This window comes from Tachypleus tridentatus, chromosome 1 (genome assembly GCF_004210375.1).
Source record: "Tachypleus tridentatus isolate NWPU-2018 chromosome 1, ASM421037v1, whole genome shotgun sequence".
Taxonomy (NCBI): Eukaryota; Metazoa; Arthropoda; class Merostomata; order Xiphosura; family Limulidae; genus Tachypleus; species Tachypleus tridentatus.
The window spans coordinates 87,207,140-87,231,256 of record NC_134825.1 but is presented as its reverse complement, the minus strand read 5'-3'; the positions used below and the strand labels follow the sequence as shown (position 1 = coordinate 87,231,256).

At 34.4% G+C, this 24,117-nt stretch overlaps 1 long non-coding RNA gene across 5 annotated transcripts in view; it reads left to right on the top strand.

Moving 5' to 3' along the window:
* The first annotated feature begins 421 nt into the window (after positions 1-421).
* Positions 422-24,117, top strand: part of LOC143254871 (uncharacterized) — a 36,133-nt gene continuing 12,437 nt past the window's right edge. For 2 of the 5 annotated variants that reach the window (XR_013030369.1, XR_013030366.1), the window contains exons 1-6: positions 422-513; positions 1,038-1,170; positions 1,419-1,488; positions 10,112-10,227; positions 10,861-11,048; positions 18,514-18,589. This is a non-coding gene — a long non-coding RNA (uncharacterized LOC143254871). The remainder of the gene's footprint in view (positions 514-1,037; positions 1,171-1,418; positions 1,489-10,111; positions 10,228-10,860; positions 11,049-18,513; positions 18,590-24,117) is intronic. The other 3 variants (XR_013030367.1, XR_013030364.1, XR_013030365.1) reach the window with 2 other exon arrangements.

Genomic DNA, 24,117 nt, shown 5'->3' with positions numbered 1-24,117 from the left:
TGGCCTAAGCATGGGCAACCCAGTATCACCAGTTCTAGCCAATATTTTTATGACACAAGTTGAAACACAAGCAATTAACACAGCATTACATCCATAACTGCCACGGCTTCTATATTGGAGAAACAAGTAGAAAAATGGAAACCAGATTCAAAGAACATAAAAAGCCACCTTCACACGTTTTCGAACACTGCAAGTCAAATAAACAACATAACCATAGAAAACACTCAAATACTAAATAAAGAAACGAACATAAACAAACGCAAAATTAAAGAAGCCTTACTTATACAACAACTTAAACCCAAAATAAACCAATATAATGGAACGCCTTTATACCTATATTAATATAATAAAGTAAATAAAATTATATATTCAAACATCTAACACCGCCCTCTACGTTCCGACACTCAGTTGCACAACCACTTTCAAACATGTGGTCAGCTTCCGGTCAGTTACCTCTTTCTTTGTGAACCTGACGATGACCGAAGAAGGTCGAAACGTTGTTCGCTCTTCTATGTAAAATATTTTCTCAACCCAAACGAGCCGTTTTTGCATATAAAAATCATTAGTTTACTCTTTAATGATATGAGCATGAGAAAGAAAGAAAAACTCATCTAATGAGTTTTACTATTTATAAAATAAATGAATATTCTGCTTGTTTTATGTTGTAGACAACATTTTTGGAAGAATGTTTAAAAGCAAGACTTTCATTATGAAAAAGAAACTTGCATCAGGGTTTTTATTTGTTTTGTTTGGTTCACAACTTGTCAAGTATATATATATGCATGTATAACAAATGGTTTACACAAAGGATTTTTTTTTTTCTGTCAGAGATGTTGTTTAGGTAACTAAATTTTCCCTATTACAGAGACAAAAGAATAATAATTACATGATGTAAAAAAGATTTAATGTTCAATGATTACTCTTTTATTGCATTATATATGAACATTGCAAGGAAAATCAAATTTTTTTGTTTACTAATAATATTATTTTTAATGCTGCATATTAAGGTATTGTATTAATTATTTGGATCTTAACAGAAGGCAATAGTCTGCATCATGACAACTGATATTGCAGTAGGGGTTCGATGGGACCCTTTGCAACATGATCTGTATGATGGAGGAAACAACTTTTCACGACTCTTTGAAAGATCACAAATCAAAACATTTCCTGGTATAATTTCTTATGTTTTGTTTTTTTCATGAAAAGTGAAATATTTAATATGTAGGGGAAAATCTATGAATTTCACAAATGTTAATTTTAATATCCACTTGTTGATTGATTAGGATATGTAATATTGTAGTTAATTCAAGAAACTGAATCGTAGGAGCATGCTCTTTACAAATGTGCATCATTTTGATCCAAGATACTTTAATTATTTTTCAAAGTTGATCATAACATTGTTATTTTTAAAACTTTAGAAGCTGGTTGCTGTAACTGTTTATACTAATTTATCTTGTGGGCAACAGAAGAAAAGGCAGACTGTGGACTGTAAGTTTTGAACACATTATGGTTTTGGCAGAAGTTGTTTTGGTTCATTTTCATACTACTAAGAGCAGGGATATTAATTTAACTCTAAGATAGTTGTAGAAAGTAAAAGCAGTTTTGTTTCACACGATTTATTTTAAATAGTGATGTTTTGCTGAATTTTCTGTTTCATTACTGTTTACTACAAAAGTATTTGTTAAACTTTTTATCAGTTTTGCATAATACAATGAATTATTATTGTTATTATTTCTTATAAAGGAGATTAATTTAAGTAGATTGGTTATACATTTCATATATGTTCACATTTATCATCCAACACTTATATGAAAGAGAAACAGTTTAGAAAAAAACATTCTACAAATGGGTAAACTCTCATTTAGTATGGGCTAATTGTAAGATTATTGACTTGTAAACTGACATGAGAGATAGAAGGATGTTGATGAAATTGTTGGAGATCCTTTCAGGAGAGCTTCTTGTAAGATTTAATGTTCTAAGCTCTACTTTTCAAATTACTTTAAGAAGTGTATAAATGAATTATGAAGAATTGATAAAAATAGAAATTTAAATTTTTTTTGTGTTCTAGTTTTTAATAGCTTTGACTACATGCTAGATATTACTGAGTTTTCACACATCACAGCCAGTTTTTAAGATCATGTAATTTTATAATTTACTTTCATATATTGAATTTTAGTTTTTACATAGAGCAGTGAAAGGGAAACTGTCATTAATACATCTCAGTTTGTTTGTAAGCCAGGAAGGTTTGTGGTGGGGCTCATTTCAAAGTTCTTTTCATACAACTTTCTCTATTAATTAATAATATTTCTTTTTTTAAAAAAATGTATAGGCATGTGCCTTTTTGCTTATATGAAGTATACCCTTCCTGGTTTTAAACAAGTTCTATATACAAACTGTTTATCATCCATTTATGATTCTTGTAGTTTTAATGATTTTGTGTCAGTGTATGGTTGGGTAAAGATTTACTTCAGAATATTTGCAATTATATTACTGAATGGATCAATAATCTTTTAATATATTCACAGTCGAAAGGTAAACAACATGCCTTCTTTTAGTGAAGAAGGTAAAAACAAATATATCAGACCTAAAAAATACTTCTTTGATTTTATAAGTGAAATAAAGATCAAATGAAAGTGACAAACTTCATTTTGTGTGAGCAGTGCATATATTAGTGTTATGTTACATTTAAATTTCAAGTTAAATGCAATGTATCACAGAAGAAGAAGCATGGTAGACAATAAAAGATGCCCATTTTTATAAATACTACTTATCTCTACATACAAGATGTATATCTATTACCTCGTGTCACTGGTGAAGAGTCTTATACATGTATTAAACCTTGAATGAAACTTCCACTCTGACACACATTAAAGTTTACTGCACCAGTCTATGTTGCAACCGGTATTATACTAAAGCACTTGCCTGTATTATGGTGATACAACCTCTGTGCACAGTACACCCTATAAGCAACACGTACATTAATAATAATTTGTTGTTTTCTTCAGTCTTGCTTGTTTAAGAAACTTTTTTTTTTCCCAGAAATACAGGATTTTTTTACATTGTGCTTATTATTTTAGTTTGAGTTAAGAGATTATTCGACATATTGCCTCTTGATTTCACACACAGACAAAATATTCTTTGTTGTACATTAATAACAAGGAAGAAAGTGTAAATGGTTTTGTGGGTTGTTTGTTGGATTACGAATTTGCATTTTCATGTTTATGGTACATCCTGAGGTACAAATACTTCTCAATAGGAGTTGTCTTTTTTCCAATGGACTGATGGTACTTTGGTCAGTGATGTTACTGCCATTGTATGTTCTCAGAAATTCCAACCTTCTGCTTCAGTTGAGCCTATTTCATATTTAAGTTTTAACCATGTTTGTTTGTTTCTGCTTCTTTTTTTCCAACAAGAACCAGGTAATTCCACATTTGTTCTTTCCCACATTGGTTACACAGGCTGGCATTCTTTCCATTTTTACATTGTTTATACTGAATCTTTGACTATCTTGTTGCCTCCTCCTTCTTGCTATCTTTGCTCTCTCCCTATTCTTTATATTCCTGTGCATACCAATAATTTTTATTGTACCTTTCCTGTAATTTCCTAGCTCCCATGTCCTCTCACTTCTTGAGATGATTGAGATTATTCTACTTTCCTTGAATCTGTTATTCTAGTGTGGGATCTTCCTCTCTTTTTCTGGATTTTGCTTCCTATTATCTTATCTCAGGGATATCTTTGTTGTACCTTTTTCTTTAAGATGAGGCTTTGGAGAGAGTTCCTTATACTTTAGAATGTTGAGCAGATACAGTTGGTCATCAGTCATCTTTGCTTGCTTTGGTTTTTGTACTTTTCTCAGACCAGGGTATTCTAAAAGGTTTCATTCCTAATGAGTATTGTAAGTTCATCCTCTTTCTTGCTCTTCATCCTATTATTACTTTCCAACCTTCATCTTTTTAGATGAATTTTTATTGCTGGTTTTGGAGGTGACTTGTTTCTGAAGCCACCCCTCAGCTTTGGTCAAGTGGAAGCTTAACTCATTTTATATACATGTGAATTCTTTTTGCAGAAGATCAATGAGTCACATTGGCATTTTCCCAGACCTTCCACTGTCTTCCTCCTCTAGTTATCCATCTTGTCTATGCAACAGTTCCTTGACTCACTCTAAGATTTTACTCCCAGATCATTGTCTTGGATGTTTTTCTACATATTTCAATTTGTCTGTCCGTTCATTGCTTCTTTCAGTTTATCCACATTATGGCTTTGTCAACAAACTCTCTGTCCCTTCCCTTTTTTACAGATTTTTTTCTGGGCCATTTATATTAGTTGCCATTCTCATCTGGTTACTTTTTCAGACTGGAACCTCTGTTTAGTTTTCTAAGCTCTGAAATGCTTCCCATTCACATCTTCAGTCACCTATTCCTTGTACAATCATTCTTGTAAGATATATTTTATTCTACTTCTTGTTTGTGCGAAATGTAACTCGAATATTTTTGTTTTGTATGCCTCTTGTACACTACCACATAGATAAATGAATTTTCTGTTCCTTTCTATGTGAGACTGGGATTTCCTGGGAGGGTGATCAGATGTTTTCTCCAGTCACTTTTCCTACCTTTTCAATATAATTATTCTTATCTCAGTTAACTTTGTTGTTTTTTTTACCCTGTAAGGACATTTCTTTATCTTGCTCATATTGCTTCTTTTTGAGTCATTCAACATAGTTTTTTCTTACCATGGGATTCCTCTTCCTCTTGTAACTTGTATCTTTCTACTTTGACTGATTGAGTTAAACAATTCAATCAGCTAACTTTTTTATATCACCTCCCATCAAGTTTGTCATTGCCTGGCTTCTCTTCCCTGTAGCTACTGATGTCCTATGGATGAAGTATTACAGTGGGATGTATACAACCTTCAAAACAATTATGCTACATTATTTACACCACATAGCAAATTCCACTTTTTCTGGTTTTTGCCACTCTTCAGTTATCAGTCTCCAATCTTCACAGATGTTCCAAAGAGGGCAGTTATTCATTCCTTTTTTTTTTTTTGCAGTTCCCATAACCACCTAATTATATTTGTATCTCTATATTTTGGAGACAATGGAGGCTACCATGACTCGTGATGCTTCACAGGAAATACTTCTCTTTTCCAAAACTTGAGTTGAGTAAAGGATAGCAAACAGTGTTAAGTGACTGCTGTTCATATGAATGGTAATAACTATCACTGTGCAACTATCTTCAGATGTGATGATTCCTTTTTCGATCAAGTACCTCTCAAACATTTTCTTCTAAGCAAATTCTTCCCTCTTTTTCTCTTTTAATGAAGTAAAAGGAGAACTTTTACTTTCCTAACTTCAAGTTTTTGAGGAGATTGATATAGTGATTTTCGTTTGGATTGGTGTAATCCTACTAGTGTGAGACTGAGTGGATGTGCCTCTTGATCAAAGTAAGGCTATGATGTTTACCTGGAAGTGTTGTCCAGACTGCCCCCTACACTAAAACCACCCTATTCTCATTGGTTGTGCTAGTTGGATGGGTCTTGTATTCTTCTCAAGAAGCATGTGTTCCCTCTGCACCTGCTTATTCTGGTAAGTATTTCTCCAGTACTGTATGACTTAACTTTTTGTCCTAGCCATACTGCACATACACATTCTGCTGATAATCTGCAATATACAGGCTAATTGAACAGTCTTTAATTATGCCCATCTATGTGACACTTCAGCACTATGCAAAAAGTTATTTTAAATGTACCTTTTGCTCACTGTATCTATTGAGTATTTTCTGCATTAGATGGATGTAATATCCCACCAAGTGATGCTCCACTAAATCCTCCCTCATTCTAGTGAGTGACTATGTTTATAAATTTTCTTTCTGGTGCTATGTTATCAGAAAAGAGCTCTGTTTTTAATTTCTTTATCTGCATTAGTTTTTTCACTATTTTGTCATTGTGAGATTCTACTTTTATTTGGATAGAGAGGTGAGTAGCATTTTTCACATTAACATTTTTGTTTTGTGAAAATGTATTTCTAATAGATATCACTTCACAGATCTTCCCACCCAATATTTCTGCTTGCATTTTGTTCCTGTTGCCTTTATTAATGCATAATGTGCTAATGGAGTCTACTGCATGTGGAGGAGGATGTATTGCACTTTTATTGTTGGAGGTCTATATTATAATGCAGATTACACCACAGACTAGCACATATGTTATTATGTGTAGGGGTGAAAGTTTTATTTGAGGCTTGGCAGATAAGCACAAATTTTTTTTCACTAGTGGAATGAGGTAATAGGTATTTGTTCTGTGGAGAGGTGAGTATCTATTTGACAAATACTTTCAGATAGGGGAAATATTAACATTTTGAAGGCCATTTATACAGGTGTAATGTTTATTGTGAAATATCATCAGTAACTTTGGAACCTATTATTATTCAAAATAAAAAAACAATGCTATCCTTTTTGGTACATTTATTTTTAACAATTAAAATATTAGATGTTTTAGAAATTGGAAGCAGAAAACAATAAACATTTTAAGTGGGTTGCAGTTAATGCATACTTTGCTGACTAGGAAGATGTTCTTTACATTTTATTTCCTGGTACCATTTCAGCCTTGACCTACAAAGGGAAAAATTAAAATTCATTCTCTAGAAAATGTTAACAAGACCCTCCAATTCCTTAGGGACCAAAAAAGTTCACCTTGAAAATCTTGGATCACATGATATTGTAGATGGAATCCCTAGGCTGACACTTGGTCTTATCTGGACCATTATTCTGCATTTTCACGTGAAACTTTTTTTTAGTTGTGTGAAAAGCTATTAAATTTTTCAGCTAGTTAATTAGCTTGTGTGTTCAAATTCAGTCTTAAATATTGTATAACTTGAAAACATCAGCATAAGGTTTTTTAGATATAGAATAAGAATGTAATGACAATGTTATATTATGTTTGTAATGCATATAAAATGTTTTTACTTCATATGCAAAGTATCAATTGTATTTTATATATATGTTACTGGTTTCCTGAACCTTTATATTGATTGTAAAAAATAATAATAAACCATATTAAGAGCTTAGAACAAAAGTTTGTCTTTTACCATTAACATTATTTTAAGCATTGTACCATCTAATGTATTTGAAATATTTTTTAGGTAAGGTAAATGTAGCTTTATGGAAATCTTTTGTCTATGTTTTTATTTTATTGTTATAAACTGTACATATAAGTTGTTAGTGAGCTTTGTTCTGCCCTTTTTTCATATTATACAATATAAAAAGAAGTAACTTAGCTATCACTAAGTTAAAATTTCAGGTTTTAAAAAAGTGCCCAGATATCTTTATTTGGGGATTTCTGAGTTTATTAATTATTTTTTATAGATTCAAGATATTACTATTGAACAAGTTGACAGTCAAGAAACCAATTCAGCCAAAGATGCCTTATTGTTGTGGTGTCATACGAAAAGAGCTGGCTATCTTAATGCTAATATTTGTAACTTTACCACCAGTTGGAGAAATGGGCTGGCTTTCAATGCTCTGATCCACAAACACAGCTAAAGATTCTAGTTTAAATTTTATGTCATTGAAATGTATTTGTATAAGTATTAATTACATCTATAGTTTGGTAAAAACCATATTTAATGAAAGATATTTTTATCAAAAATCATTTGAAGTAATTGTCTTTGTATTCTACGTTTGTCTACGTTTCTGTTGCTTATCCGACCTTTGCAAAGACAGATATAATTTAGATTTCTAGGACAAAAAGGGTGATATTTCTACTGTTAGAGGATTTAATATTTCTAGTTTTTTGTACAATAAACTAGAATATTTCATTTTTTCTTATAATTTTTCTTATGAACAGTATGTCAACTTTGTTTTACTAGTAATTCTCAGTTGTTTCAATGTTTACTTGATTTTTTTGTTTTCCCCCACAGTTTGTACAAACCAATTCGAAAATTTGCTTGTAGCTTTTTTTATTTTAACAGAATATTAAAGAAGGTAAATATAAGATTGTGTTATAGAACGTGGTTTGGAGGGGGGGCATTCAGTTTAGCTAGACTAGTTTACTTTAACATTGGAATTGGTGTGTATTGAGTCATTTAGAACAATAACTTAAATTCAGATTTTTGAAGTGATCAGAACTGAGCTACCATGTTGGGGCTTTGGTCTTTCTGAGCACTGAAGCAATAGATTTACATGAAAATTAACATGGATATTTAAGACATTGCTCAAAATAAATATCTGTGTTTTGATTTTCCTAAATGTGAAATGTTAGGATGTACTTTTACTTATGTCCCTCAAAAAAATATTTTTACTGATTATTTTTGGCCTTTAGTAACATATAAATTTGTTCATGCTATGTTACAACACAGTTATGAATGTAAAATTCCTTCACAAGTTATTTTGCAATATCATGTAAAGTTTGAAATGAAACTAACAATTGAATACAGCATTAAAGATAGATATACATTTTGTATTGGCAGTAGAAGCAATACTGTGATAATATCACTCATTTAACATATGACTACATTTTTGACTGTGATCTGTATATAAAGTGATATAATTTGTAATGAATAAACCAGTTAAAAAAAATGCAGGTAAGTGCTCATTGTAGGCTTTTACTTGGCCTCTTCAAAGCATTAACTTAAATTTTTGACTAGATCTTGGTTTTTTTTTTATTAATTTCATGGTAATTTATTAGTGGTTCATGATTAGATTTTCTTTATCATGATGCCAAATTATTAATATACCTTCAACATTGTGTTGATGAAAAAGTAACTGATAAACCGCTAAGGTCTGTTTTATATTTTTAAGTTTTACAAATTTTAACCTGTTAAATGCAATGAAATGCATTCTGGATCATTTCTAATAATTATTTAATAAAAATTTAACAGCTTTTACATACATTAATTCTGACTTTCCTATATGTTTAGCAAGTGAAATAATAAAATCAACAATTTTATATTTTGAGACTTCAGTTGCATATCATCATATTTTTTGTTTTGGTTCAAAAAATATACTAAAAGGGAAATTTTAAATATTTACTTGTTTTTACCTTATTCTAATTAACTGACCATTAGGCAATGGCAAAAATTTCTATATCTTTAATTCTTCTTATTTATTGAATATTATCGTAAGCAAACAACATACGTAAACAAGGTAGTTTATGCTTTATTGAAAAGAAGTTATATTTGTTAGATATAAATTATCTCTACAAAGAGTATTATTGGCAAAAATGTTGTTACCAAGATGGACCAAGACAATGATGATGTCATTTTAGAAGATAAGGACAAAGGATTCCAATAAATCTGTCCTTTTTATGCTTTTTAGCCATAATGATGACTGCTGTAATTGTAAAATAACATATCAAAAGAATTGTGTTGATAAATATCCATGTATTTCAAAGTATCTGAATATATAAAATGGAACTTTCTATCAATGAAAAAAGAAATTTTAAATTGTAAGATGAAAAAGAATAATTTTTAATGTTTTAACAAATTGTGCAAACAATAAAATATTGGAAATTTCATGCTTAAAAAAATTACTGAAATAAGTTGCATTATAAGAATTTTTTTAAAGCCAGATCTTGATATAATTTGATAAGTTTGTTTAAAGTATTATATTTAAGTATTGGCACTGCAAGAATGAAAAAGGTGGGATTTTAGTGACATGGGTTGAAGTTCTTATTCAAAAATTATCATTCACAATTGTTCCAGAAATAAAGTTCAATTTCAATTCAAATTTGAAGTTAATATGCAACTTAATCATGGTCATTATACTATTTGGTATCATGAATATTGAAGCACCTACAATGGTGATAAAGGTTGACATCAATATACAATAATACACAAAGAAATGACAGAATGGTAAAAGATAGATATTTTCGCATCACTGATGAGCATTTTGGTCGCACTTAAATTATTTTTATATTTTTGCCTGTTTTTAAAAACTACCAATTCAAAAGACTGGATGAGTCACTGAGTAAAAGCCTGATCAGTAATAACGAATTTTTCTTTTCATTAGAGCTTAATTATCCTTCAGCAGTGTACTGTTTATATTTTTCAAATGTTAACTTTTATTCTAACAAAATAAGTTAGATTTTTAAAATAGTAGGTTTTGTTTTTCTTTAGACCTGACTTGATACAGTATGAAATACTTCTTAAATCTAATGCAGTTTGCAACCTCAACAATGCTTTTAATGTAGCTGAAGAGAAATTAGGCCTTACTAGATTGCTTGATCCAGAAGGTAAGTATTTTTGTTCCATGGATTATAAAAATCACTGTGTAATTTATGCAACAGTGCCCTGCTTTTATTTAAGGTTTACTGATACTGATCCATTAGTGAAACTAGAACTTTCTGTGCATGATAACAAGTGGACAAATACACTTTATGTGGCAGGTGGAGTAACGTAATCTATATAGTTTAAGTGCATATCGTTAATGAAATTTTAAGCTTAATCAATGAGTTGTATATTTCATGTTGAAAAAAGCAAAAGTCACCTTTCAGCTAACCACTAGACTATGAAGAGTATCAGAAAAGTCTATCATTATTTATGTTGTAACCTTTTATCACTACTTTTCTGAAATGAAAGCAGAGACTGTATGATGCAATAGTGTTGGAAAGGTGCCTAATTTTTATATGATTGTGGACATTTCTTTATCTTTTATTGTTAATTGTTCAGTGTTAATATTTAGTTGCACCACTCATACAATGTTTTTGAAATATCATAATGATTTGTCATAATCTTAAGCATAGTTGGTACAGATTCAAATGTGAATATTGTTAAAAAGTTTGGTAATATTATTATAATTTGTACACATGTTTATATGTTGTTTTGTATTTTTATTTAATTTTGGTTTTATTGATGTACTGTGACAGGTTGTTGGTAAAGCCATGGAGAATGACCACATGGCAAATCAGTATGAAATTTTGACATCAAATCTTCTTCAATGGATTGAACAGGCAGTTGAAGCATTCTCTGATCGACATTTTGCCGACACTCTGAATGGTGTTTAGCAACAGCTATCTGCAACAGCTACCTTCCAAACTATGAAAAGACCTCCAAAGTATGGACATTTTTAACAGGTGTTCTGGACATTGTATCTGATGCTGTTGTTTGAGTATAGTGCTCATGAAATCCTGGCACTGCTGCAGTGTTCTTGTTTGGCATTACAGTGCATCTCCTCATAGAGCTTCATGGTGGGTGGGGAAAGTGAGCACTGAAATGGTTTTATTTTATTATTGATGCCCTCCATTCATGAACAAAAAAATAAAAAAACAGAAAAAACAACAGATTATTGTAAAATGACCATGTATGGACAACTCTCTGTTATTATCAAAGTTGGACTTAACACCTCAACTTCTCAATCTGCATTCATTGTTTAAGAAATCTTTAGGGGAGATATCTCCCTTTTTCATTCAAAAGGGATTAGAGGAGCTTGCTGGCTCTCTAAGGTCAGTAAGGAAGCTGCTCTCAGGAGACATCTTCACCATAACACACCAAACTCCTCCCAAGTTCGAAGAGCATTGGGAATGTACCCACCGAGGTTACTCCCCATGTTACTGTGAATTCTTCAAGAGGAGTTATTGTTGAGAGGGACTGGAAGAATATTCCCAAGTCAGAGATCCTTGCTGGTTTTTCCAGCCAAGGCATTTCTGCAGTGCTCCAAATCTCCAATTGCAAAGATGAAATTATAATGCCTACTAATGCTCTGATACTGACATTTACATCACCGTGTCCTCCTGCTGCAGTCAAGGCAGGTTATCTGAACTGTAAGGTATGGCCATACATTTCCAATCCTCTCAAATGTTTCCATTGTCAGTTGTTTGATCACTCGAAGATATCTTGCTATAGTTCTTTGACATGGGCTCATAGTGGTGTCAAAGACCACAATGCTTATGAATGCGAACTGCAACCACATTGTGTCAATTGTAGTGGTTCACACCCTTCTTACTTTAGGTTTGGCCCTAAGTGGGTGGAAGGGAAAGAGATGCAATACTTGAAGACTTGTAAACAATGTCTCCTACACAGAGGCTCAGACGTTATTGTCCCCCACTTCATCTCGGACATATGCTGCTGCATCCCCTTCCACTGCCACAAAGGGAATGCAATCAGCAGAGTCGTTTGGAAAAATGTCTGAAGAGTATTTTGTCCTTCATGGTTAGAAGAGTTGATGAGTCTATGTCTACTTATATCTTTGTCCCAACCACTCCTTTTAGTGACTACCCAAGTCCACTTCCTTTGGTTTTGGGTATTTCCTCGGGTCCATTTTCTTCTCCACTCCCAAGATGCAAAAAGATTATTTATTCATGCCCTCAGTTGTTGAAATCTTCAATCACAGGCAGAGACTTGTTGATTCGACCCAGGGCATGATCCATAGAGCTTGACAGACCTCCACCCAATAAAGAAAAAAAATGTGGTTTTAAATAGAAGGGCTCTTCACATAAAAATGGCCACTTTCATATGGAGGAACTGTCAGGGTTTTTGAATGTAGATGACATTAAGGATTTGATTGATTTTTATCCTGTATGTGTCTCCTTACAGGAAATGTTTCTGAAACCTGCTGATGCAGTCACTCTTGGCAGTTTTCTTTGGACAGAAATGACAGGTTGTGTGATGGAGGAGTGCATGGAGGGGTGTCACTGCTGGTTAATCAGCATGTGCTCGCACTGTCTGCCACTCGAAACACCCTAAGAGATTGTAGCTATTTGTATTTCCTTGAGTCGTAGCATCACTATTTTCTGGTGACGAGAAACCCATTTAAAGAGACAATGTATTCTCAAGACAGCTGGTATGGTTATTAAAACTTTAAAATAAAATACAGAACAATGTTTTGATTTTCTTAGGCCATCTTCAGGTTAACTGTTTATTCTCTCTACCTGTCTCCTGAAGAGACCTATGATCAGTCAGACCCTGATGCTCCCATTGAACAGTTATTGTCTCCCTTTTTAATCCTTAGGGATTTTATTGGATATAATCCCCTCTGGGGTAGTGCTAATATTGATGGGAGAGGTCATTCCATAGAGCATGCTCTTGGATCACAACCTTTCTTTCTTCAATACTAGTTCATGTGCTAATTTTCATGCACCTAGTTAGTCTTTTACTACTATTTATCTGTCTACTCCCATTCACTTTTCTTTTACCTTTTTTGGAGTGTTGACAGTAACCCACAGGGCAGTGATTATTTTCCTATCATTTCGAGAGAGACTGGCTGTGGTTGATGCTATCCAACCAATGTGCCTTGAAGGTAGTTGGATCAAGCCAACTGACCATCTTTCACTGCTCTCTTGGAAATTGATCCTGCCATCATCTGTAAGCCATTGAAAGATGACTGAGCAGCAGCAGTGACTGACTGTATTGTCCAGGCAGCTGCTGAGTCTATTCCTAAAACCTTGACACTTTCCTCCACAGTATCCAAGTGCATGGTGGAATCCTGCCTGCAACATGGAATAGAAGGTTCAAAAATGGACCTGGGGTAAATTTTGTAGGTATTCCACATTTTCAAACTGCATTGCTTTTCAATGGGCCTGTGCACATGCTTTGCAAGTCAGATGTCAAAGCCTGAAATAATCTTGGATTAAATACAAATCTAGCATCTCTTCTATCACCTGTTACAAAGTTGTACAGGCCAAGACTTGGGCAGGGGGATATTCTCTTCCCTTTTGGGCTGATTGTCTGTATGACTGTAATTGCCCCTTTATGCAGGTGGAACTCAATTTTGCTCTTCATTGGTGTGGCAGTACATCAGTTGGACCTGATGATTTTCACTACGAGCTGCTGCACCATCTCTCTCCTGGTTGTTTTTAACTGAATCTGGCAGGAGAATGCTTTTCCTTATGCTTGGCACCAAGATATTGTCCAACCTTTTTCCAAACCTAGGGGAAGGATCCCAAGACACATTCAAACTACTGTCCAATTGCTTTGAGTTGTCTCTGTGAGATCTTAAAGAGGGTGGTTAATGCTCGTCTTATATGGTTCCTTCAATCAAACAACCCCCTCTTTCCCACCCAGTCTGAGTATCAATGACAGCACTCCACTGTGGACCACCTGATTCAACTTGAAATGTCAACCAGGGAAGTCTTTCTCAAGCAATGTCTTGTTTCTGTTTCTTTTGACCTTGAGAAAGATTATGATACTATGTGGAGGTATGGCATTCTGTGAAACCTCCATTCATATGGGTTGCATGTCTAGTTGCCCATTTTCATCAAAAATGTTTTAATGGACCACAAATTCCAAGTTCCTATGAGTTTGATACTTTCTTGATATTTCCCATAGGAACTTGGAGTCTCTCAGGGTTGTGTCTTGAGTGTCACACTTTTCATTATAAAGATGAATGCTATTACAAGACAAATTCCCTCTTCAGTTGTAAATGGACTCTGTGTTGATGACTTGTACATCTTGTGCCAGTCATCAATTATGAGGTTTATTGGACAGCAGCTATAGACTGCCCTCAGTCGTTTACTGAAGTGGACCACAGTAAATGGTTTTACTTTTTCTTTCTCTAAAACTTTATATGCAATTTTGCCACCAATGGGTATTCACCTCAATCTGAAGCTCTGTTTTAGTTAAGGTGTTTTTGAGGCTTTTGAGGCAAGTTCTTTGAGCTTATATTTGATCAGGGGTTGACTTTCATTCCACACATCAAGCAGCTATGCATAAAGTGTACAAGGGCACTGAACATCTGTGTTTTCTCTTCCACCTCTTGGGGAGTGATTGATGTTTTATGCTTAAAATCTGTCATGCCCTCATCCGATAGAAATTGGGTTTCTAGTCTATGGCTCTGTCACAACCTTGGCCTTGAAGATGCTGGGGCTTCTGCTCTACGCAGAGGGTTTCTACACTTCTCTAGTCCAGAATTTGTACATTGAGTCTCGTGAATCTCCTCTACATTTCTGCTGTTTACAACTGTCTTTACTGTACACTTCAAAATTTTGATTCTACCCACAGCATCTAACCTGGTGTTGTGTTTTCCTCTCTCAGTAGGCTATGCTTTTTCAGAATTGACAGTCTATCATTGTTTCTTTTGGCTTTCATATCTAGTTGCAGTCTGCTGAATTGAGTCTGTCTTTGAATGACGTTGCTGTCTCCACAAGTCAGTCCATCCCTAAGTGTGACCATTCTTTGAACCATCTGATTGGAAGTACCATCTTCTATTTGCTGAACATCTTTCGAACCATCCTTCCATTTCAATTTATACAGATGGTGACTCTGTGGGCTTTGCCCTGGTTTGTTGTAATTTGGTGATTGCACATACAATCCCTTTTCTAGTTTGTGTTCACTATCATCCTGGATCACATAGTAGCTATGCAGTATACAAATTGAACTACTTATACTGCCTTGCTTAGCTTTCTATTGGCCCTGGAATCATTTCATGTTAGTTTTTGCCCTATTCTCATTGATATTCAAAACTGACTGGCCCATTTCTCTTTATCTTCTACTTCCATCCAGTTTTTCTGGATACCAGGCCACCATGATGGTATTTGTGTAACTTCTTAACTTTAGTAGGCTTGTAGCCATAGCTTCAAATTACATTACACTGTGTTTTTAAAAACTTCAAGCTTTGAGTTTGTTATTGATAAAATAATAAAACAATTTAACATTATATTTAAACTATATAATTGCTTTAGTATTCAATAAGAACTATGTTCTGTAATACTCCTAAAGTTTTAACTTAATAGACATCATTAAAAAAGGAAAAAATGTGTGTCAACACATCAGAACTGACAAGTCTTTATCCAGATGTGGAATGAATATCATTAAATCTTTAACACATATAATAGGTTTTTTTTAAGAATTGGACTACATCAGGCATTCACATCTCTTTAGTTATTTTCTAAAAATACAATACCAGTTCTAGTGATCAGTGACTTACATGATGCAAGTTATAATTTTATACCGTAGTGTTTTGGGTACTAACAAATAGTGAATTAATTTAAGTTTAATTTGGGACTAGTCAGAGTCAAGTTTATGTTGATGTTTCAAAGTCTTTAGTATTGGAATTTTAGTTAATAAATTTTTTAGAGTGGTATGGATATTAGTTTCCTATATTTTGGTTATAGAAGGTTTTACATTATAAAAAAACAACAAAACCCACAGAAAACCCAAAACTAAGGAACATTACCTGTGTGCAAGTTTCTAAAATGTATAATAGTAACAAAATTATTATATTACTTCTGGAAATTGAATTTATCATTCAGTTTATTTTTGGTTTTATTAATGCAAGGGAAAATGTGCATTTATTTATATTTTCTGTGTATATGCAATTAATTTGTTTAACTACCACAACTTTTATCACTGAAGGGCTAGTTTACATGTAGCACTTAAATATAACTTTTTATATGCCCATTATATATTGTGTATAGTACTTACTGAATTATTTTATTCTTTTGGATAAATTATCACTTCCCAAATAGTATTTTGCAGATTTAGATGATATTGACACTTGGATGCTGGACACACTCAGAGTTCTGTCAAAAAAAAAAAAAAAGCAAAAACCAAAGGTATTACATTTTAAAAACTACTTTCCAAAACAATAACTCACCTCCGTACACATAAATGCTATCTTCTTTAAGCATCTGCCTATATAAGATATTGAATGGTACCAGCTTTGAGGTAACTTCCACCTGATTTAATTTGTTTAACATTAATTGTGCTCATACATGATAGTTATCATAAGACAAAAGCCCTATACTATTAGGTGACACAGCCTCCATGTGTAGTAACTCTCCCTATGCACTTTCACTTGTGGTAACTTCAGTCTTTTCCTTGTTATTGCCTTGAACAGACTTGTCAGCATTTTTTTGTTTGAAATCAGTTTGAAGGGACTGGTATTTGTTTTATTTTCTTTGGGTTTTGTTTCAAAAGCTTCAGGTTTCTTATCATGAATTTTTATCATGTTGATTCAGACATTATATCTACTATGGTTTTTGTAAGCTTATTAACTTGCTACTGAATTGACTGAGTTTGTGACACAAATTGACCTCTGTAGTTTCCATACAATAACTTTTAATATGTTTTATGTACCTTCATGAAATTTTGCTAGATTTCAGTAAGCATTAAGAGTCTGTTATAGACAGAAAATTAGTATTTGTAATGAAATATTTCTACATGAAAGTATGGAGTCTAAGTGTTGACTGTTCTGAGTGCAAAGTGATTTTGATGTTAAGATTAGAAGTATTTTTCACCTGAAAATTCTCAGGTTTTAATTATATAATTTCTAAAACCTCCCAAATAAATTTCCAATGATTATTTAGTAAAACTATATTTTATTTTCTCTCGGCTGACATTTTATACAAGGTTAGTCAGTTTGATTGACCTTGTAACATCCTATCAAAAAAGAAAAAAACAACATACTAACTTAACCTTTTTTTCTTTCTAGAATGACTTTAAATTGTTACAGGAAACTGATTCTAAATAGCTTTAAATGTGTAAAAATATACATCTATTTCTACTTATAGTTTATTATTTTATTACCCTTTGAACCATGTATGACTAATATTTCCAATATAAGTTTTGAATTACTTGGCACAGATGTAGCTTATGTTAACCATATTGAATTGCATAACACACTGGCTATTCATGAGTTACTAGTGAGCATACTTCATGAAAAATTTTATTATTATTATTTTTTCTCTATTTTACCTCTTCTAACCTAAAAAGTTTCTAATTGTTGCATTTTAGTTACTTTTATAATAACTAATAAAGAATACACATGAAAAACAAGAAATACAGCACTTGTTTGAGTCTTTTTGTTTTTTCTTTTGCTGTTGACAAAACCTAATTTTACATTTTGATACAAAATGTAGTAATTCACTAAATTTTTATTCAGTTAACTAATGCGAGAAGGAACAAAAGGAATTAAATGTCACCAGAGGGGCACGATGGGTATCAAGAGTTTAACTGAGGAAAGTTAGACACTTTGTGTTTGTTCCAAATTAAAGTTAAGTGTTTTTTGTCATTTTTAATCAGCATATCAAATTTGTCTCAACATAAAGCTACTGCGAGTATTACCTATTCATTTATTTTTAAAATATCCAGCCTCTCGACATGCGTTTTATTCAAATCACCAATGTCAGTGTTGAAACAGAGAGAAAGAAAGAAAAAAACTGATACAAGGTTGACAAAAAAACAAGTTAAGTATGTAATATGATGTGATTTTGAATGAAATGTATGATGATCGTGCTTCTGAAGAAATGCTCTCTTTGACGAAGTAGATTTTAAGACAAAACATTTTTAAAGAGTGATTTTTTCTTAATCACTTGTACCTTTGATCAAGACAAATAAACTGAGTAATCACTCCAATGGTGTTGTACTCAATGTTTAAAATTGAAATTACTGAAGATGTATGATAATTTTTTTTTTTTTTTTATATAAGTACAAACGTTTGTCTTTTGTACTTAAGTCTATAATTACTGAATTCATAAAATATCAATGCCACAAATATACTGTATAATTCCATACTTGTTTACTAAGGTTGTTTTTAATTTGATGTTTCAGTCAGTTAAGTACTGATTTGTTTTTTTTTTCATCAGGAGGTTGCAGATGACTTAAAGAGCTTTGCTGTGTCTGTAGACTTTACATCAACAAGCTGTGAACTTGGGTGAACAGGTTGGTTATTACTTTATTTCATGTTTGAAGCTTGTGACTTATCGTTCTGATACTTTAATGTTCTTTCAAGTTGAATTTCCCTTGGTGTGGATTCCTGTGCGTGGTGAGGGGACCTCCCAGGGAAGGTTCTGTTCTTTCAGTTTACCTCCTCTGGGATATAAACATCCATTTGCGTGTTTGTTGTGCATGGTGACCCGTGGAGGGGAGGAGAGGATCCTGGTGGTTGAGGGTGTCCAACCCTAACATACCACTTTGGCCTTGAATTCCTGTAGACGAGTGGCCTTTGGGTGGCTTCCCCCTTGGGTCTGTCGGCTGGTCCACTTGGGCTAGAGTGAACCAAGTTCCAGTGTTGAAAGTTCTCAATGGGTGTTGTGGACATTGTATATGATGCTGGTTTTTGGGTATAGTGCTCACAAAGCCCTGGCATTGCTGCAATGTCCTTGCATGAAATTGTAGTGCGTCCCCTCGTAGGGCTTCATGGTGGGTGGGGTCAGTGGGTACTGAAATTTTCCTTTTTTCTTATGGATCCTCCTACAAAAAATTTAAATAAAATAGTGAAAAACAGTCAATAGATAAATGACCACGTCTTGAAGACTCTGAGCAGCAATCTTCAACATCTGTAACACACATACCTCATTTTCTTATATTACATTCTCTTTTAGAAATACCTTTAGGGCAAATGTCCCCCTTTTTTATTCAGAAGGGACTAGAGGGTCTTGCTGGCTTTCCAAAGTCAGTTAAGAAGCTTCGATCTGGAGACATATTGGTTGAAACATCCACATCCCAACATAGTGAACTCCTCTTGAATTCAAAGGCAATTGGGGATGTACCTATTGAGGTTACCCCTCATGCTACCTTGAATTCTTCATGAGGAGTTATTGTTGAGAGGGATATGAAGAACGTCCCTGAGTCAGAGATTCTTGCTGGTCTCTCCACTCAAGGAGTTTCTGCAGTGAGGCACATCTCTACTTGCAAAATGGAGTTACACTGTTGACAAATATCCTCGTTTTGACATTTACATCATCACGTGCACCTGCCACCATCAAGGCAGGTTATCTTAATTGCAGGGTACGGCCGTACACTCCAAACCCTCTCCTATGTTTCCAGTGTCAGAGGTTTGGGCACTCAAAGACGTTGTGTTATGGTTTCCTGATATCTTCTCGTTGTGGTGGCAACGAGTATGAGTGTGACACAGACCCACATTGTGTCAACTGCAATGGTTCTCACCCTTCCTACTGTTGTTCTTGCCCAAAATGGTTGGAGGAAAAAGAGGTGCAGCATTTGAAAACAACCCATAACATTAATTAACCTGAGGCCCAGAAATTGCTGTCTGCCACTCCATCTCGGACATATGCTGCCACACTTCATTCCACAACTACAGTGGGAGTGCAGACAGATCTCTCTGTGCCTCCAAGAGAATCGTTTTCAAACAAATGAAAAGCCTTTTGACCTCCATGGTTAAAAAGTTTGAATTGACTTCTACACCCATCTCTGTTCCTCCCATACATTTCAACAAACCCCAAGATTCACATCCTTTGGTTTCAAATACAGGCATTTTTTCTGATACATCTTTTTCTCCCACCCCAAGATGCAAAACAGTTATTCGTTCGCATCTTCAGTCACTAGAATTCCCTTCCAACAGCAAAGACTTGCCCAATCGACCCAGGGCAGGATCCATGGAGGATGATATACCTCCTCTGAATAAGGACAGTGGAAAAAAGACGTCGTAAACAGAAGGGTTCTCCACCCACTTCGCCTACCCATCATTAAAAATGGCCACCTTGATAGAATGGAACTGTCAAGGTTTACGTTCTAATGTGGATGATATCAAAACACTGATTGCTTCCTACCATCCTGTATGTCTTTGCTTACAAGAAACATTTCTAAAACCTGCTGATACAGTCACCATTCGGCAGTTTTCTCTGTACAGAAATGACAGGCTGTGTGATGGATGAGTACATGAAAGGGTGGCACTATTGATTGATCAGCATGTGTCTACCCTGTCTTTGTTACTCAACACACCCTTGGAGTCCGTAGCCATCTGTGTTTCTTTGGGTCATACCATCGCTTATGTTCTCTCTACCTGTACCCTGGAGAGACATATGATCCATCAGACCTTGATGCTCTCGTTGAACAGTTGCCGTCTCCCTTTCTAATCCCTTTACATTGTCCCTTTACACTGGTGGAACTGAAAATGGCCCTTCATTGGTCTGGCAGTACATCTGTTGGATCTTACGATTGGCAACTACAAACTGCCCTCAATTGTGTACTGAAGTGGACTATGACAAACGGCTTTAATTATTCTCTCTCTAAAACTGTTTGCATGCACTTTTGCTGCCAATGGGGTATTCACCCCGATCCTGAACTCCGTATCAGTGAAGTTTCACTGCCAGTGGTCCCTGAGATCAAGTTCTTGGGGTTTATCTTTGACCGTAAGCTGACCTTTATACCACATTTAAACCAGCTACGGGTCAAACGCACAAGAGCACTGAACATCTTCTGTGTCCTCTCTACTGCCAGTTGGAGAGCGGATTGATGTTCTATGTTAAAGATATCATGCTCTTATTCAATCAAAACTCTACTATGGATCAATGGTCTATGGCTCTGCCAGACCCTCGGCCTTAAAGATGCAGGACCCCATTCATTATCAAGGGCTTTGACTCTGCACTGGGGCTTTCTGCACCTCCTCAGTTCAAAGTTTATACATAGAATCTAGTGAATCTTCACTGCATCTTTGTCGTTTGCAACTGTCTTTACTATATTCTTCGAAACTTCGTTCCTTACAAAAGCATCCCACTTGGGAATGTGTTTTCCTTCCTCAGTGGGCCATACTTTTTCAGAACAGACAATCTGCCATTGCTCCTTTTGGCCTTCGCATCCAGGAGCAATTGGATGAATTGGGTCTGTCCTTGGATAACATTGCAGAATCCACTGGTCAATTCATCCCACCATGGCTTATTACAGCCCCCAAATGTGACCTTTCTTTAAGTCATCTGAAAAAGGTAGATACTCCCAATTGGAAGTACCATCTTTTATTTACTGAACATCTTTTAAACAATCATTCCATTCCAATTTAAACGGATGGTTCCAAATCAGGTAATTCTGTGGGCTCTGCCATGGTTTGTTGCGGTTTGGTGGTTGTGCGCAGAATCCCCTCTACAGCTTCTGTGTTCACTGCTGAACTGTACACCATATCTTACCCTGGATCATATTGAAGCTGAGCAGTACTCCAACTGCACTATTTATACTGATTCACTTATTTTTTTACTGGCCCTGGAATCGCTTCATTTTGGCTCACACCCTGTTCATGCTGATATTCAAAACTGACTGGCCCATTTCTCATTAACATCTACTTCTATCCAGTTTTTCTGGATATCAGGCCATGTTGGTATTCTGGGAACGAGCTTGCAGACACTGCAGCTAAATCTATCTACTCTGGCACTATTACCACTGTGTCTATTCCGTACATGGACTATGGTCCTGTATTCAAGGCTTGGCTCTGTGCCAGCTGGCAGTCCACTTGGAGTGAGCAATGCGACAACAAGCTTTTTCAAATAAAACCCTATATTGGGCTTTGGCCATCTAGCTTCCATAAGGTTCAGAAGGAGGAACTTGTTCTAACTAGACTACGCATTGGTCACAGTTTCTTAACTGATCGTTTTCTTTTATCTGGAACTGTTCCACCAGTGTGTAGTTTGTATAACACTCAAATCACTATCAGCCACATTTTACTTTCTTGCCATTGTTAAGACTCTCAACGACGGCACTATTTTAAACATGTTCTGTTTCAGGGTTTGTCCGTAACATTGGACAGTGTTATTGGTGATGGTGACACTGTCCACCTTGATAAAGTTTTTAGTTTTTTAGTGGCCATTACTCTTTATCTCATTTAAGTGTTTTTATTCATTACACCTTTTTAATTGTGGTTCCCTTTTCAGAGTCTCAGTCTCTCTAGTTCAATTTGAAATTGGAAAATGGCCAGAACATTAAATAACTTGACACCAGGACTTGAAAGACCAACTCCAGGTGACTAATGCTGCTGTTTGAACTATCAGTTTGAACTACCTGTTTTTCATTCTGGCAAGTTGTTATTACAATTTTTCTGCATGTCTTTTAACAGTTTTATTATTTTACCTTTTGGTGCTGGCCCTAATGACACATAATCTGGACCCAGGACTGGAAAGACCAACTTCAGGTGACTGAGGGTGGTTCTTGAACTTACCTGTTAGTCTTCCTGGCTGGTTATGATCATTACCATTATGCTATAGAAAGTCCTTTACAACTTCTCTTTCTCTGGTTTCTCTCTTAACATTGTAGACTAGGTGTCAACATTGGTTTTATGCTTTTTCTGTTTTTCAATGCTGTTTTGTTTTACTTTCATTTCCTTTTATGTATTTTACTACATTCAATTTATTTTTTACCTTTTTACCGGATGTTTGGCACAGATAGCCTAGCTGCTTTGTGCCATAAAACACTAAATCAATCAATCAATCAATCAATCAAGTTGAATTTTCAAATATATTAGTATTGTTAATGGTGGCATAGCAACTCGCAGAATGGCTCTGAGCTACTTTTTGAAAGTACAAATTTTAGTTCTTATTCCATCTCTTGACTAATTTGAAATATAATTACAGCCATGCCTGTTGAGTGTTCCCTCTTGTTTAGTGTTTTATTTAGATTTATTGGTTATGTTTCTTTGCCATGATGTTCCTTAATGAGTTCTGTTGTGATACCTTAACTTGTATTTGAGTAGGCGTTTTTACTGTCCATTTTAGTACAAATCATAATTAAAGTTAGTATTTTTGAAGTTCTTTGAAAGTTAAACTATTGCAGCCTTTCTTGTATTATTTTTGAAGATGAGTTTGAATATTTGAAATATTAGTCTGACACTGTTTTTTTTGTTACTACAAAATATGACATTAAACCAACTACTAACACTATAGTCAAATAGTGATTTTGTTTTTTTTGCTTTTATTAATTGTATAGGGCCCAGCATGGCCAGGTGGATAATGCATTTGACTGGTAACCTGAGGGTTACAGGTTTGAATCCCCTTCACACTAAACATGCTTGCCCTTTCACTGTGTGTGTGTGTGTGTATATCCATTATAAAAAAAAAAAAAAAACAACAACAACAACAACAAAAGACAAGCTGAAATAAAAATAAAATAAAGCTGTACTAATTGAAAGAATCCCAAAGTACAAGCTATAATGTGGGATATAACATGTACTACATGTTTTGCAGGTGACTGAAAATGTAGGACCCACATAACAGTGAGGATACACCATCTATCAGTCTTAACCTCCACTTGCCAGTCTCACATAAAGAAGTAAAATAAAGTAAAGGAATGAGAAAAAGAAATAAAAATAATAGATATAGAAATAGAGATGTGGTTGCTCAAGCCCACAATGTCTGACATCTATATTGCCCTTCACTGTGTGCAGACAGTTATGGGAAAATGACTGCTCTCCAAAGTAAAGAAGAAAAAAAAAAAAAATGAATTGAAAAATAAAAATAAGATACTGCTAT